Here is a 17,491-nt window from a genome sequence, read left to right as displayed (position 1 = left end):
AGAATCAGACATGAGAGCTTAATAAAAATAATTTAATCCAGATAAAGTTTTTTTTTAATTTTGTGGCTGAAATATTAATAAAAAGGGACCAAAAAAGAACAATTTCCTTTAGGGGCAAAAATGTATCTTCTTAAAATAATCTTATTGCTATACAAGCTATTACCTAAGTGTTTATTTTGATATTACTGTTATTTTGCCCATCACATTATTTTTCTCACTTATTTCCTCCAGGACCCTGTTTATTCAACAACTCCTAAACTGAGCTTGTTTGACGTATGGCCCGTGGGCTGCATATGGCCCCACAACAGCTCTGAATGTGGCCCAATGCAAATTCATAAGCTTTCTGAAAACATTATGAGACTTTTTAAAAGATTTTTTCTAATTTTTATTTGAGCTTATCAGCTGTTGTTAGTGTTAATGTATTTTATGTGTGGTCCAGGACAATTTGTGTTTATCCAGTGTGTCTCAGAAAAGCTAAATGACTGGACACCCCTGCAACAGTACATGCCAGAAAGTATTTAAAGAAATATTAATAATGTGTGATAGTAGATATCCATGTTGTAATGTATGTGTCAGGTTAAAGATGTTCCTTCCATTCTCATGTTGTTAACAGATGTTTTATGAATGGATATTAAATTTTGTCAGAAATTCCGATACATTTATAAGATGCAGTCACAATAGTGGTAAGAAAACATTACAAGAGATAAATCGTAAGTCTGAGGCCACAGCTTAGAAGCTAGCCTACACAGGAAGATGCAATAAAAACAGTTTCTCGGTTATCTCCTATCTTTGTGAAGCTACTCCTATTCATGCTTTCTTCCCATTTCTTTTCTTTTTCTTCTTCTTCTTCTTTTCTTCTTCTTCTTTCCTCCTCCTCCTCCTACCCCTCCCCCTCCTCCTCCTCCTCCTTCTCCCCCTCCTCCTTCTCCTTCTCCTCCTCCTCCCCCTCCTTCTTCTTTTTAAATATCTACTGGGATCAGTCAACAGTGCCACCTAAATTTTATGGAATAGCTGGTGAGAAGAATTATATTCTTTTCCATTACCAGTAAGAGGGCTCTGCCTTCCACCTTGTTTTGTTGTTGTTGTTACTTTATCTGTTCTCTACCTTTTCCTACCCCCTTTCTCCATTGCTATTGCATTCTCTCTGTATTTTTGGGATAGGGCAGGTAAACTGAGTTAAAACAACACAATTTGACAGGAAAGTCATTCACAAAGGTGCACCACTACCTTGTTCTGTTAAAATCCACATAAAATGAGGTTTCAAAATATATATTTTATTTATACAAACACAGCAATATATCATTAACATTGACAGACAAAGAGAAGAAAAACGTGAAGACTGCTTTATATTTTGTTTGCTCCTCTACACAGTTAATTGGTGAACATAAATCTACCAGGGAATGTGCAAGATGTTTAATCTGCCATTCCTTTTGTTGGTCTCAGTTGCTTTATGGTGCAAGCAACTGAAAACATTGAATGTTATACTATAAGGCCTCAAAGGCAAATGAAATACTTCTTTTAGGGCTCAACTGAAGAATTAGTAATTTGTCCCAATTGTGGAGGATTTCTAAATATTTTTCAGTACTAAGCTAAAATTAATGAGTGAAAAAATGTATACAGTCTTCACTTTTAATTTATGGGATATGTACTTTATAACATCATTTTTAATAATATGAAATAATTTAAACACATAAAGAATATACAACATATACAATGTATAAAGAGTAGTGAAAGGAACTACCCAGGTTATGAAGTAGAAGATCTCTAATATTATGAAAGCCCCAAGAATAGTTTTTCTCTATTCAATCACTTACCTTGATCCCCAGGGTAAGCATCAATCTGATTTTGTTGTTTCCCATTGTCTTTTTTTAATAGGTTTATATACATATACGTGTATCTCTTTAACAATTTCTTTAATTATAGGTGTTTTTACTTTTACAAAATTGATATCTTTATATATGGTTTTCATACTTGCCTTTTTTACTCAATATTGGGCGTCTGAGATTCCTCCAGGTTTTTAAGCAGTTTTCCTAAGATAAATATTTTGAAGTTGTTTTCAGCTTTTCACTATTGTAAACAATACTGCACTGGATATTCTTATTCATGTTTCCTGATAGACATATGCAAAAGTTTCCTTAGGCAAGGGATTATTGGTCCATAAGGTATGTACCTGTGTAACTTTATTCCAAAATGCCAAAATGCTTTTAAAAGAATTTTAATTACACTCTTGCCATCTTTTCATGACAGTTCTACTTTCTCCATTCCTCACCAATACTTGGTATTGTCCATTATTTTATTTTACTTTTAAATTTTATTTTATATTATACTTTTGTCAATGTAGTGAGTGTAAAGTAATATTTCACTATGTGTTTAACTCGAGTACAACTGCTGGATTGCAGGATGTACTAAATAGTTTTCCAAGGCTTCCTTTACCACCCTCTGCTCCTGTATCTAATTTCCGCTGTACAATGAGGGTAAAATTATATCCCATTGTGGTTTTAATTTGCATCTTCATGATTACCAGTGAGGATCTTTTCATGTATTATTTAGCTACTCATGTTTCCTTTCATGTATAATAACTGCTCTTGTTTTTGCCTATATTTATAGAAGTTTTTGCATGTTCTGAATAATCTTTTTTAGGTCATATGTATGGCACATATTTTATCCTAGTTTTTGTCTTCTCTTTTTATTTGCAATGTATTGTCTTATGATAAGCAAAAGTTTATAATTTTAATGCACAGAGCTTTTAATATAATTGTTTTCACATTTTCTGATGTGCTTAAGAAATCCTCAATGCTGTGGTCATGAAGTTATTCTCACTTATTTCCCTAAAAGTTTTAAGGAGTTGTTTTTCACATTTCAGTGTTTATTTGGAGAACGTGTGTGTATGTGTGTGCAGGTGTGTGGTGGGAGGCAGGAATCCAACTTCACTTTTTCCAACAGGAGTCCTAGTTCCCCTTGTCAGATATGCCCCATTAATGTGCAATGACAACTCTGCCGTATATGAGTTGGCATATGTGTTTGGGTGTGTCTGAGTTCCCAAATCAATTCCATTTGTCTTTTTCTTCCATCTCCATAATAATGTGCTGTTTTCATTATTACAGCTTTATAATGGGCAAGTAACACTACTTGTTCATCAGGAAATCTTAACTATTTTCCTTTTATCTTCCATATGAATATTGAAATGAGCTCACTAATTTCCATGCCAACATTGTGACTGGAATTACATTGAGACTAAAGATCAATTTGGGAAGAAATGCCATCCTTATGATAATATATCAATAAATCCTTAATATTATTGCTATAGTCTGAATGTTTATTCATATGTTGAAATCCTAACCCCCAAGGTGATAGTACTAAGAGGTTGGGGTCTTTGGGAGGTGATTATATTATATTATCTTTCCATCATGTGAAGACACAGCTAAAAAGCACCATCAGTGAGGGAGGAGGCCCTTACCAGATACCACAGGCACTTTGATCTTGAACTTCCCAGCCTCCATAATTATAAGAAAGAAATGTCTGTTATTAGTTATCTAATCTAAGGCATTTTGTTATAGCAGCCTGAACAAATTAAGATAATGGTCAAGTGTCTGGTCAATGTTAACATAAAAATATGTTTTAAAATTAAAATATTTCCTACTGCTGGTGTAGAGGAATACTATTCAGTTGTCCTATAAAGTAAACCTGCTAAACTCTCTTTTTAATTATAATAATTTTCTTCCTTTTTTCTATGTAAAAAAATCATATCACACGCAAAATAATTAAGGTTTTATTATATCCCTTCTAATTATTTAGAGATTTAACTTTTTTTTGTTTTACTATACAGGCTATGACCTCCAGAAAGTATTTAAAGAAATATTAATAATGTGTGATAGTAGATATCCATGTTGTAATGTATATATCAGGTTAAAGATGTTCCTTCCATTCTCCTGTTGTTAACAGATGTTTTATGAATGGATATTAAATTTTGTCAGAAATTCCGATACATTTATTAAGACAATTGAATGTTTTATTTCTTTAATTTGGTTGATTACATTAGTGGATTTTTAAAATATTAAACTTGCATTCCTAAAATAAGCTGGACTAACATCATGAATTATGATTTTAGCTATCATGTGATTTATTTTGCAAATATTTTATTATTTTCACATCCATTTTTAAAAGTAAATTTGGCATGTAATGTTCCTTTCAACTATCACTTCTGATTTTGATTTGTAATATACAAATCTCACAAAATGAGATAGCAAGCGTTCCTTCTTGATCTACTCTCCAGGAGAGGTTGGATATTATTAAAAGTTTTAAAAGACAAACTTTTCTTAAACTAAAAATTGTCTGTATTTGATGTTCCCATTATGGGAGAACTATGCACTGCTGATTAATGATTTTAATTTAAGAATTTTTGAAAATGTATTCTTTGAATCACAGCTCTTTCATTGCACTCCGTGCTGCCTTACATTAATTTTCTAATTTCTAGGTTTCTGGTTTCATCACCTGCCATGGTACTTTTTCTCGAGCTTTTTTTCCTTGGGAATTTCTCTTATGATTCTGTCACCTCAGGATAGTAGTCCTTCAAAGTAGTTATGTTATAATGTATTCAGCATATATGCGTTTTTCAGAATATCTATTAACAAATTACTCAAAATGGAAATGCAGTATAACACCTTAGACATGATTTCTCTGTAGCTATGTATTGCTACTCCCACAATATCCAAGAGGGAAAACTCTGGAAAAGTAGTTAAGAATTATGACCTAAGCTGTTTCTTCCACAGACTTTCATAATAGAATAGATACTTCTTCAAAATTGATTGAGGTGATAACATTTGGCACATTATCTCACCAATTAGAGACTAGATTATTCAAATCTCCTACACTCTGGTTGTTGATTCAAGGGAATATGAGCACATCTTTATAGAAACCTAGAAAATACAAGTATATCAATAAAAAATGTATACTAAAAGACGACAGCAAAGTTTTTGGATACACATGATTGTAGAAATACTGGTCTCTAGAAAATATGATTTCTTCATAAACAGTAGCAACATTTCAAATAGTTAATCATAAGTTTAAAAATAACTCTTAAATTGTAGTCTTACTAAGATTACTTTTAAATTCTGGTGCCTTTTAAAATTTTATTTTAAATTTATCGAGTTTAATGTGTATGCTTCTCTTGTTTAAGAAAATGATTTCAGGAGATCATATGAGTTCATAGTTCTACAATTATGTAATCTTTAAATTGTTTTAAATCAGCCTTCATCGACACAGTCTTACAGATACAAATGGTTTAGTCAAAGGGTTCTATTTGTTAATAATTTCAAATCATTTAGAATGTTAAAATAAATAGATTTTATTGAGAATGTCAACAGTTTACTATACATTTTTTCCCCCATAATAAATGTTTCAGGATTTGTGGTGAACCACTCTGCTATAATTAGGTAGTTTGCTGTATTAAATGAGAAATTCTATTAAAGAATTAACTGCAATATAATCTAAGTTTACTAATTTCAGAGAAATTTGCAAAAATAGAAGGGTATAACCTAAAATCACAAGGTATTTATTTGACAGAGAGTTTTGCTGTGCTTTAATTTTTAAAATAAGGGTTTCCATGGGCCAGTAGTTTTGGCAGGCAGCATAATGAACTGTCATGCCTGAGACTTGAATTTGGAAGTAACTTTGGCATTAATGTTCCATTGGCCAATGGAGATTAGAAATGGGAGAATTTTGGCTTTAGTAGACAAAATTCTGTTTATATCAATGTTCAACACCTGCTGCTGTATGAGCCACAGAGCAACAGTGATGTCAGAAGTGGAGGAAGCCAGGCATGCAGTATTCCTAACACCAGATTGAATGCCAAGAGTATACTGTAAATGAATGGGGAAAGAAAACATCTAAAGAAAGATGAACTAGAAGTACACATGGAAAAAATCAGCACATTTCTTAATGCCCATTAACATTTTCTTATGTATATTTACAATAACATATGCAGATACTCATACTATACCACGTGATATTTCTAATATAGTATTAAAAAGTCAAACATTTCATTAGGTTGTTATTTGAATTGGTATCCAATGTAGTAAAATTCTGTGAATCAGGTACTATATATGTGTGATAAATTTAAAGATTATATAGGATGAAATTACCTTTTAATCTCATGATTTTGCTTTGGAAATATTAAGATTAAAACACATGATAAACTGTAATAAACATAGCAGCAAGAAATTAAATGGTTGAGAGGGAAAGGCAGCATCTCATAGTCTTCCCTTGCAACACAGCCACTAATGGCATGCCAATGAAACGATGGTTTCCTGTTCAACTACTTCTTACCTTCTAAAATAACATGCTAACTACAAATTTTGTATTAAATGTCTACTGTTATGCTTAATCATCACAAAAAAACTCTTGATATAACTACTATGGTTGCTAGTTTACAGATAAGGAAATTGAAGGCTAGATAATGCAATCAAGATGTTAAACGTCCTAGATTAAATAAGTCAGTTTTCTACTATTCTACACTGAATCTCAGATTTCCACTATACTGTGCTGCTATTTAGAAAAAGCAGCTTGTTTCCCAATCTGAGATGTTTCCCAAAAGCAATAAAAATGATGAGTGTTAGAAAGCACTGTATCCGGGTAAAATAAAAGTTAGATAGTAAGAGGTAGGTGGAAATAAATCTTTATGCTCATGAGAAAATGACGCTCAGGGAAATTAATGTAGCGATGTAAAAAATACAATAGAATGAATTTCACAGTTTGGGAACCATCTGAACAAAGAAGAAGAAAACGGATTCTTTATACATTCTATTTAAAAATCAGTTCAGAAATGGATTATCTGCCAGAGAACATAATAGTCTCTCCTCTTCTGATCAAGGAAAATATGGTACATATCTGTCTGCTCTACAAGTAATAGAAGGCATGCTGATGGGCTCAGTGCCCTCTACTTAAGTCCCAGGCAAAAAGCTGAAACTCAACAAATACTTTAATTGATTTGATATTTATATCAATTTATGTTCCACATGACAGTAAGATAAGTAAGATAAGCTTGATTTAAAAACCAGAGCACACAGAAATATAACAAACTGTCAACACATCTACTATTACCTGTACCAGAAAAAAAAATCCAGTATTATAACTCTACATCTTTCACTCTTGCACACATTTGCACAGGAGATAATTTCATCTCTGGTTAACAGCGAGTGCATATTTGGATTTCAAGAGAGAAGAACACAATAAGCTATCTAAAAGCAGACTCACGGAATGGACAAATTAATCCAATCAGTAAGACAATACAAGTCTTCAAACTTGGATAGTCAATACACAGAGACTTTTGATAAAAAGAGTCATTATTTCTATTTTTTTTTCAAGTAAGTCAATAGATAACTGAATAAATAATTGGGAGAAAGTTTGTCCATTTCGATAAGATTGTAATAGAAATGACTAGCCTTTATCACACTTCGGAATAAGCATATTTACTGAGAATTAAATACTTAAACACTAACAAAGATTCCCTGTTCTTGTCATTAGCACAAAGATTATTAATCTCTTTCAGTAATCTTAAAAATTAAGCTTTTTAAAAGACAAGTAGTAGTCTTACCCTTTTTAACACATCCTGAAAATTCAACTACAGAAGCCTAGCACTTAGTAATTGGTAACCACAACCAACGTTCAGGAAATAGTTTTTACTAAGTAAATATACCTTGAAGACGATATTGAAAATCTGATTTTAAGATGTTATATACTTAGTTTATTTTCTAACACAGCAAACTGAATCTTGAGTACTTCTGCATGACTGACTAAAATGTAATGGTAATTTTATATAATGGGGAAGATATATTTTTAAAATAATTTTTAGATGTCTTCTCTCCGTGACAATGCAAACAGGTTAAGATTATGCCAGAATAATAAATTATAATGATTATGTCAGAACAATATTTAAAACTAGTAAGAACTTACATGTTATTTTTCAGTTGTTAACCCAGACTACCTTCCTTCCTGGGCAGACTCATTTCAGCACCAAACATTGAAATCATCTTAATTAAATCAACTTGTCTTTACATGGCAAGTTACAAAAATCATGAGACAACTAACTTTTAACCCACCTAAACTTATGAAATACATTGAAATCAATCTGTACAGATGGCTGGCCTTTGGAAGTAATGACAGTATGAAAACAAAAATGAAAATTTTAAGTTCTAAAACAGTAGAGATAAAATGTGTTTTGAAGCATGTTACACATTTTGGTATTTGAATAAGTTATTTACGTGCTTCATCTCTATTGTATACATGAAGAAAGAAAAAAGAGGTTTCTTGCTAGACCAGAAATAAGCTGCATCGACAATGGCATATTTCTGATATACATTATTCCTATCAGGCCAGGACCTAGTCTACTGAACCGAATGAATTATCCATGATACCAGGAGAGCAGACTTTCAGCAAAAGTTTGGCAGTGGGTAGTGGGTGGGTGGAGATGGGAGTTTTGGGAAGAGGAGGATGGAGAGTAAAATGATTCTAGATTTTGGATTAAGCAAAGGAGGGCTTAACCTCTGGTTTAAGCATACAAGCTAGATAATCTTATACATATTAATACATTCTAACCCTTGTTAGTCCAAGCTGTGCCATTTTGTAAGTCCTCAGCCATTTTGCAGGCCCTGGTCAGAGTGAAACATTCCACAGGGGTTTGGGCTGTGAGGCACATCCTGCCCAGCCACCTGACTTCCTTATCATATCCTGCTGGAAAAACGTCCAAGGAACATCCTATCACAGTCTGCTGGAAAAAGGGCCAAACTGCCTGATCATAAGAACATCTTATCAATATCCTCTGGGCAGCAAGCCAAACCGCCCAGACTACTCCCACCCAGACCTATAATTATCTCAGCCTGTAGGCCGCAGTGGGCTCTGACATTTGCCTGGTCCCCACCTCTGCAGGTTGCACTTGCAATAAACCTGTGTTGCTGCAGAGCCGCCAAATCTCTCTCTGTCTTTCTTTAACCTTCACCTTCTCTTCAAAACTTAACCCTCAGTTTCAACATTGTAATTGTCCACCCTCAGTTTCAACATTGTAATATGTTGAACAGTAACATTTTATAGAGTTTCTTCGAGCATTTAGAGTTTTTTAGATCATATGTAAAGTCCTTAGCATAGTCTCTAGTACCTCCAGACACTTAACAAATGTAACTTCCCTTCTCTTTCTTTCCTAAATGACTTGTCCCAAGTACTGAGAATACTATAAAAACTGCATCAGAAAATATACATGAACTTAGCTTCATTTTATGGTTGGAATTATAAAGCTCCTATTTGACATCTTTCTTTTTAATCCAAAACAGTTCATGATATTTTAATGTATAATTCTAGACACTGGATTCCAATTTTTATATATTTTCTTGTGGGTATATATCCAAAGAAAATTATATCTTTATCTCAAAGAAATATTCACATACCTGTCTTCATTGCATAGTTTTTCATGATAGTCAAGATATGAAAACAACCCAAATGTCCATCAGTGGATGAATGGATAAAGAATCTGTGGTATCTATAAAATGAACTCTCATTCAGCCATCAAAATAAAGGAATCTTGCCATTTGTAACAATACAGATGAACCTGGATGATACTATGCTAATATCGAATTAGCCAGAAACAGAAAGACAAGTACTGCATCATCTCAATTATGTGAAATAAAAAAAAAAATCAAACTAACAGAATCAGAATGTAGCATGGTGGTTGCCGGGAGGTAGGGGTATATGGTGGTGGAAGAAATGGAGAGGTATTGATGAAAAGGTACAAACGTTCAGTAATAAGATGAATAAATACCAGGAATCTAATGTACAAATTTGTGACTATGGTTAATAATGTTTTATTATTTACTTGAAATTTGGTAGGAGAACAGCGTTCTTACCACACACACACACACACACACACACACACACACACACAGAGTAACTATGGGTAGTGATGAATGTGTTAAGTTGATTGTGGTAATTATACAATGTCTACATATATGAAATCATTATGTTGCGTACCCTAAATATATGCAATTTTGTCAATTATACTTCAATAAAGCTGGAGGAAAAACACCACAACAGGTTGAATGCAGAAACACATATGAGAATCTAGCAGTGTTTTATTAAGCCAGACAGTAAAGAGATTTGAAAAATATAAAACAATGCCACTCTTCTCTCTAAATGTTTTTTCTTTGAAAAATATTTTTTCATAAAATGTTGTATTCGTAACATGTAATGGAATTTCTATTTTTTAATAAATTAATCTTTTTATAATTTATCAGTTTTAATCCCATATAACTTAAATATGGACATATATAACTTTCAAAAACATAAGCAGTTTGAAGATCTCAATAGTATGTAAGAATGTAAAGAAGTCCTGAGGCCAAAACGTTGAGAACCACTGCTCCAGTTCATGTTTCCTGTAGACAATAGTGGGAGGTTTCTAAGAATGCACTGAATGACACACGTTTTCCTGTTCTGCTTATGGACATGCCAATTAATGAAGGTTGGCAGAGCAAGCTGTCAGGATCAAGTCTGAAAAATAGCTGAGTGGGAAACATTTCAGAGAATTTAACGTTTTCCAGTAATATTAGAGATGTTGAACCTTTTTTGAGTCTAGGTCACAAGATGTCATTGTGTGAAGGTGAGTGCCTAGATTCATACTACCTACTATTTATAAGTGATACTAATCTAGTTCATGGAAGCACAAATAGAAGGCTAATATATTCCCAGATTTAGAAAGAAACAAATGTATTAGAACTCTCACCATTTCAACAAGTACCTATTGAATATCTACTACATCTAAGGAAATACAAAATATTCTGTATGGGAGAATCTGGCAAAACCATCTTAACTTCTTTGGCAATGGTCAACTCTTACCTACACTGTGCCAAGTACATTTTTCTGGACTTTGCCATGCGATACTTATTCTCACACTCATATTCAGTTATTATTATTTTTTTTTCACAAAAATAACCACTGACACTCTGGGAGGCCGAGGCAGGTGGATTGCCTGAGCTCAGGAGTTCGAGACCAGCCTGGGCAACATGGTGAAACCCCATGTCTACTTAAATATACACACACAAAAATTAGCCAGGTGTGGTGGTGAGCACCAGTAGTCCCAGCTACTTGGGAGGCTGAGGCAGGAGAATGGCTTGAACCTGGGAGGTGGAAGTTGCAGTGAGCCGAGATCGAGCCACTGCACTCCAGCCTGGGTGATAGAGCGAGACTCCATCTCCAAAAAAATAAATAAATAAATAACCACTGAATATCTACTATCCACAAATAAAGAAATAAAAATAACCACTGAATATCTACTATTGGAAGCCATTGTTAGCTATAGTGGTTGAGTTATTAAATAAAAACACATATATTGTCGTGATATCTGGTTAAATAAGACAGGTTTCATAACTTATAAGGCAAAAATTGAAGGTACCAAAAAATAAGCAATCAAAGTTAGAAATTTTACCAAACTACTCTGTAAATAATAGAATAAGCAGAAAAACAAGAAAATAGAAGAGTCGACCAATTTGACATATACAGAAAAGTATACCCAATAACTTTATAAGTGCACATGAAATGTTTACAAAAATTGTCTGTATGCTAGGCCATAAAGCAAGTTTCAATACACTTCAAGAGACCAAAACCACACAGTATATATGCCATGAACTCAATGGAATTAAGCTAGAAATAAATAACAAAAGAGTAGAAAATCTTAGCTTGTTGGAAATTAAACAATGCCTTCTAAATAACCAATAAGTCAATGGTGAAATAGAATAATAAAAAATCCTTTTTTTTTTTTTTTTAAACGGAGTCTTGCTCTGTCACCCAGGCTAGAGTGCAATGGCACAATCTCGGCTCACTGCAACCTCCGCCTCCTGGGTTCAATTGATTCTCCCACCTCAGCCTCCCAAGTAGCTGAGATTACAGGCACCCGCCATCATGGCTGGCTAAATTTTTTTTGTATTTTTGTAGAGATGGAGTTTTACCATGTTGGCCAGGCTAGTCTTCAACTCCTGACCTCAGGTGATCTACCCACCTCAGCCTCCCAAAGTGCTGGGCATTACAGGCTTGAGCCACCACGCCCAGCCTAAAATATCTTGAAATGAATGATAATGGAAACATACATAACAGTACTTGTGGGAATCAGCTAAAGCAGCGCTTAGAGAAATGTATTGCCTTAAGCAAATATATTTTTAAAAATGCAAGAAAAAGATAAACAATCTAGATTCAATTTAAATAAATTAGAAAAAGGCAATGATATAAAAACTCAAATGAAATTTTTTAAAAGGAAATAAAAATAATAGCAAAAATGAATAAAAATGAAGACAAGTGTACAGAAGAAAAACTCATCAAAGGGAAATATTGGCTATATATTTGATCAGTTCTGATAATACTATTCATGAAAAGAAAAAGAAGGAGGGAGAAGGCACAAATTATCCATCTTAAGAAGAAAAAGCGAGGCATCATAATAGATCTTACAGATATTAAACAGATAAGAATATATTTTGACAGGAATTATGGCAATGCATTTAAAAATTTTGTAAAGTAGAAAAATGTCCTTAAAAATCTAAGTTACCAAAACTGTCACAAAAGAAAAGAAAATGTAAATATTCAATATCCATTTAAAAATATAGTTAATTATATTATTATATCCTTCCCAGAAAAAAACAAACCTTCCAAACCCAGTTATCCTCTAGATTAATTTTTTTACATATTTTAAAAAGAAATCGGTTATAACAGACACATGCAAGAATCAATAAAATGGAACTGTCCAAAACTTTTTATGAGGCCAAGAAAACTTTGCCATGAAAACATATCAAAAATATTAAAAGAAAGAAAAATTATCCTTTATAAATATACTTGTAACACTTATAAATAAATTATTTATAAATTGTATTTATATAAAAAGACAAGTGCATTATGACCTAGCAGGATTTGTTTTAGTAATGCAAGGTTGATTTAACATTCAAAAATCAAACATTCTGGCTTACCACTTTAAAAAAGAAAGATTATTTCCCTAAGTTTGGAAAAGAGCATTAAAAGTAACAAACAATTAGAAAATTAAAATTTTAAGAAAAAATATTATTTATGATAGCATTAAAATATCAAATACACTTGTTGAAAGATATGCAAGAAAAAAGAAAACCACAAACTATTATTGAGAGAAATTTTAAAAGACTTCAGCAATTGGAGGGATATATCACGTTCATGAGCTGGAAAGCTCAGTGTTGTAAAGATGTCAATTGTTCTCCAGATTTGACTTGCACTATGATGCCAAACAGACAAGTAGAACAAAGCAACAGAATATAGAGTACAAAAAGATTAAAACATATGTAATAATATTTCAGATGAATCATAGAACTAAATTATAAAGGTAAACAATAAAGATAACAAAGGAGAACATCTTTACTATCTTGGTTAGACAAAAGTGAAACCACTAACCGGAAGACAAAACTGACAAACTGGATTTTACTGAAATTAAAAATCTACGATCATTAAAGATACCATAAAAGTTTGAAAATGTGATCAACAGAGTTCAAGATATTTGTATTAAATATATGTAATGAAAGACTTTCATCCAGATGATATAAACATCTCCAGAAAAATTATGAGAAAACTCAATTTTAAAATGGCAAAAAGATTTAAGGTGGTCTCCCAGAAAATAGAAATAGTTATATGACCAATAACCATTTGAAAATGAAGCAACATATTTAGTTACCAAGAAGCTAATTAAAAACACAATGACATACTACTAACATAAAACTCAAACTAAAACTAACAATACCAACTGTTGGCCAAATATGGAATAACTAGGTTTCTCATATTCTGCTGACAAGAATATATAATACTCTTTAGTATAAACCCAACAAAAATGCATATATAATATATGTACATGAAGACATTTACTAGAATAATATATAACATTACTCACAAGACTAAAAAACTGGAGCTGACTCAATTGTCTGTTAGTAATAAAATGTATAAATATTTGGCCACATATTTATATAATAAAATATTATACAGTAATAAAATGAATGGCTGGGCACGGTGGCTCACACCTGTAATCCCAGTTACTTGGGAGGCTGAGTCAGGAGAATCACTTGAACCCAGGAGGCAGAAGTTGCAGTGGGCTGAGATTGCGCGATTGCACTCCAGCCTGGGCAAAAAGAGCAAAACTCTTGTCTCAAAAAATAAAATAAAATTAAAATAAATAAAATAAAATAATAAAATAAAATAAAATATGAAATGAATAGAATCACTCATTTTATTACTATATAATATTTTATATGCAACACCATGGATAACTCTCACAGATATAGTCAATGAAAGAATTCAGACAAAATAAAGCACATATTTAATGATTCCATTTAAACTCAAGAAATAGACAAATTCATGATTATAAATGTGAAAATAATTGTTATATTTGAGGGCAGCTAATGACTTGAGAGGGTGCACAAGTGGGAGACCTCTAGGTGGTAAGTTCACTTTATAAAATTTCACTTAAGGTTTGTATACTTTGCTGCATATATATTACATTTGGATAAAAAAAGAGTTTAAAACAAAAGCAAAAACAAACAAACCTCCCTTGGAACAATATCACCTGTAAGAAAACTCAGATTGCCTTATCATGAGGCTACCTTTGATCAGTGGGTGTTAAGATTTTTCATAATGTGACAGACATGCCAGTTAGAATAAATTTAAAATGTTGTAAAGCATTTTAGACTCTCTGATATGCATTTTGCATATTTCTTTTGTATATAACCAATGGGTTTTTAATAAGTATCCTTCGACTAATTATCTCCTCTTGGGAATTTACATAATATATAAACTAACTACAACTTGAGTAAGATTATTGTGTTTCTTAGAGATATTGGCTTATAAATAATAAACTGATTACCTTAATTTCATCAAGCCACACCATTCATCCAGTGTGCTTCATTTTATCCTAAAAATTTAGCCAAAAAAAAACATTGAAATTCACCACAATGCTTTCTAGAAATTTGGTCAGGCTATACATTAATGACAGCTAAATTAGCACAGACACTATCTATTCATGTCCCACTGCCCTTTATTTGATAGTCACTGTCATTTCTATGGCTTCTATATGTACAAACTGATTTAATTTCTCCCATCAGCCAATGCATCTGGATGCTCCTAACAAATACAAACCCCAATGAAGACAAAAACTCAAGCCAATTTTCAAGGGAAATGATGTAATTCTTTAGAGCCTGTTACTCCAAATCCTTGCTTGGCTTTTTAAGCTTATTTTCAATGTTTGGTTCAATGGTTAGCTAAAGGCCACATAATGCATGAGTTGGTATGTGGTTAAAACTAGAGCTTTGATATTTCTTATAGTCAGTCACTGCTCTTTTCACAGCCATAATAATGTTACATAATTATATTGAACACTGTTAAGCTAACTTGAGAAATAAGTACCAACCAAGCAACTTCTGGTAATTGCCACCTTTAGTATTACTTCTCGTGGACGGCCAGCAGACTATTTTTAGAGTCTTTAAAAGTATATGCAACTATTTCCAAACTAAATCATGCTGTTTGGGAATGCTTGAACTAATTTTTGGTACATGTGAAATGAACACAATAAAAAACATTTGATTCCTAAGCAAGGAAGTGGTACGAAGCGGAGTTGCTTCTTTTGCCTGATATTTTTGGAAAAACAAAGCTTCTGCAAGGACTGCAAACTGGAAATGAGCACATGCTGTTGCTGGGCAAGCTTTCCTCCATGTTTCTCTCAAGAACTGAAATGTCTTGATTTTTATATGCATTTATATCTCCCTGTGTAAGTTTTGGGCATATGTGCCTAGCTGGGGTATACTCATCGCATACATAACCAAAAATAAATTAAGTGAATAAAATTGTTCTGATTTTTTTCATTAATTCAATTATGTTCCCAGCAATGATCTGAAAACAAGAGTATGCAAAACACCTAAAGCACTTGTGAATCAAAGTTTTAGATACATTCCAGAGGTTGAAAACTTGTTTCCTTCAAATTACATTGGGTGTTCCATGTCCTGTGTTTTACCAACATTTAAGTATTCTTATCCAGGTGCAGTGGCTCACACCTGTAATCCCAACACTTTGGGAGGCTGAGGAGGGCAGATCACGAGGTCAGGAGTTTGAGACCAGCCTGGCCAACATGGTTTAACCGCATCTCTCCTAAAAATACAAAAATTAGCTGGGCATGGTGGCGGGCACCTGTAATCCCAGCTACTCAGGAGGCTGAGGCAGGAGAATTGTTTGAACCTGGGAGGTGTAGGTTGCAGTGAGCCAAGATCACGCCATTGCACTCCAGCCTGGGCAACAGGGCGAGAAACCTTCTCAAAAAAAAAAAAAAAAAAAAAAAAAAAAAAAAAAAAAAAAAAAAAAAAAAAAAAAAAATTTTGCTTGTCAATATCTGCTGGAATGGGAGAATGTTTGTCTATTTTAGACAGGGCAAGAGCTCTGTACCTCACTAAAGACTTCCATCCCCAATAGTCTAACACTTACCATTCATTTATTTATATTATCTACTTGTCCTGCCTGAGTAGGCTTTTTAGTTATGTGATCTCTGACGTTAGAAAAGTAGTCTTGGAAAGAACTATCTACTTTTCCATAAATTTGTTACAACTATCTGCATCTATCTTTAAATGAAGAGTATTTGAATACTCTCTTAAAGCCTCATTAAGTCTGAGGTAATTGAACTGATTTCCTAAAAATGGACAGAACCAAAAATTAGGCTAAAGAGATGGCCACAGCAAAATTTAGTTTTGTTTTAATATTAATAATACTGATATATTTGAAAAGATGAGGCAAGGGGAAGGGGGAATCATGACGTAATATTCAAAATTGGTCATCTTTTTTCTTATGTCTGCATTTATATTATTTCTTGTCATACTAAAATCAAAAAAGAATTTTACAAATCCAATAAGAATCCAGGCAGTGCATTTGTGACAGATTATTGGCATGCTAGAAAATGCATTTAAGTTATCTTTGGAAAGGATGATTACAAATTGGCACTAAAATTATTCATCCATTAAGGATCTACTGACATGTCATCATGTCATAGAAATTAATAGAAAAGAAATCATTCTATTACCTCTAAAGAGGTAATTCCACCTAGTCCTACATTTTTCTTCAGAAATATGTTTATTAGCACCTAGCCTGTCTATCTGACTATACCCATCCATTCAGTCTTACTTTCTGCACTATCCAGAAGAATTATTTCAATTATATTATATTTAAAAAAGCAGGTCCTGAATTTATAGACTGTTTTAAAATTTTTCATTGGAATGAGTGCCGACCGGCCTGGGTGGCAAAAATTTAAGAACTGAATTCATTAATTAGGTATACGGAGACAACTGTACCCCCTCCAGGAGTGAGCGGGTAATCTTAAAATGACTTTCTATCCTAGGAAGCATTATTTGCAGAACTTCTGAGGCCAGGATCCTCAAAGAGACATTAAGGAAGCCATAGAAGTGGCCTGAAAGGTGTGCAA

General features: G+C 32.9%; 1 protein-coding gene across 1 annotated transcript in view; it reads right to left on the bottom strand.

Annotated features, from left to right (window-relative positions):
* Positions 1–17,491, bottom strand: part of NAALADL2 (N-acetylated alpha-linked acidic dipeptidase like 2) — a 948,145-nt gene that overhangs the window by 582,559 nt on the left and 348,095 nt on the right. The window lies entirely within an intron of this gene.

The sequence above is a fragment of the Nomascus leucogenys genome, chromosome 11 (genome assembly GCF_006542625.1).
Source record: "Nomascus leucogenys isolate Asia chromosome 11, Asia_NLE_v1, whole genome shotgun sequence".
Classification (NCBI taxonomy): Eukaryota; Metazoa; Chordata; class Mammalia; order Primates; family Hylobatidae; genus Nomascus; species Nomascus leucogenys.
Note: the sequence above shows the minus strand (reverse complement) of the source record. Positions and strands in the feature narration are given on the sequence as shown.